This window comes from Penaeus monodon, chromosome 31, assembly GCF_015228065.2.
Source record: "Penaeus monodon isolate SGIC_2016 chromosome 31, NSTDA_Pmon_1, whole genome shotgun sequence".
NCBI classification, from domain to species: Eukaryota; Metazoa; Arthropoda; class Malacostraca; order Decapoda; family Penaeidae; genus Penaeus; species Penaeus monodon.
In genome coordinates this window covers 28504983-28505670 of record NC_051416.1, presented here as the reverse complement: position 1 = coordinate 28505670, position 688 = coordinate 28504983, and the positions used below count along the sequence as shown (strand labels likewise).

Below are 688 nucleotides of genomic sequence, written 5' to 3'. Positions count from 1 at the left end.
TGATCGTGTGTATGCCTACATATGTATGCATGTGTGCGTTGTTGTAGGAATTCCTCAATATCAATCGGAATAAACATAAACAAAGAAAAAAAACTGCAATACCACTACACTCTCTGTTGCCTGCAAGAAGTCAACTTTAAAATCGAGAAGTGCAATAATGACACCATTCTATTCCGTAAAAGACCGCAATCTCATTTTGCTCCGAACAATACACTATTGCTTTCAGTACCGAACAGCAGACGATTAACTCCAAACAGAATAAAAAATCACTATTAGTATTCATTCAAATTCCCCGTTTCATTGTGGAGATGTAGTGCCATCACCATCATGAAAGCTTGATGAAAAAGTACCTAAGAAAGGTATAGGATATCGCTTTCAGATTTCAGATGAAAGACTCGCATCCTGAAATTTGAATCTTTATGAAGTCTGGGTGAAGCAACAAAACTTATTTTCTATTTGACGAAAGCTTTATTATCTCTTTTTTGTATTTATTAAACCACGAGCTCATTTATTTGTCTGCCGTTGAATATGGTCGAAGTTTACCTTTCATATAGTTTTATATATCTTTTCGTCCAACTCTGTTTACCCATCTGTCTGTCTGTCTGTAGATATTATTATAAGCACAGTAACGTGTGTTTAACTTTCTCTGTCTGTATGTATAGGTTATGCAATTGAAGCTAATTCTCAT

At 34.9% G+C, this 688-nt stretch overlaps 1 protein-coding gene across 1 annotated transcript in view; it reads left to right on the top strand.

Annotated features, from left to right (window-relative positions):
* The window catches only part of LOC119593154 (calmodulin-A-like), a gene marked incomplete at its 5' end in the record, with an annotated part of 72638 nt that overhangs the window by 70640 nt on the left and 1310 nt on the right, over positions 1-688 (top strand).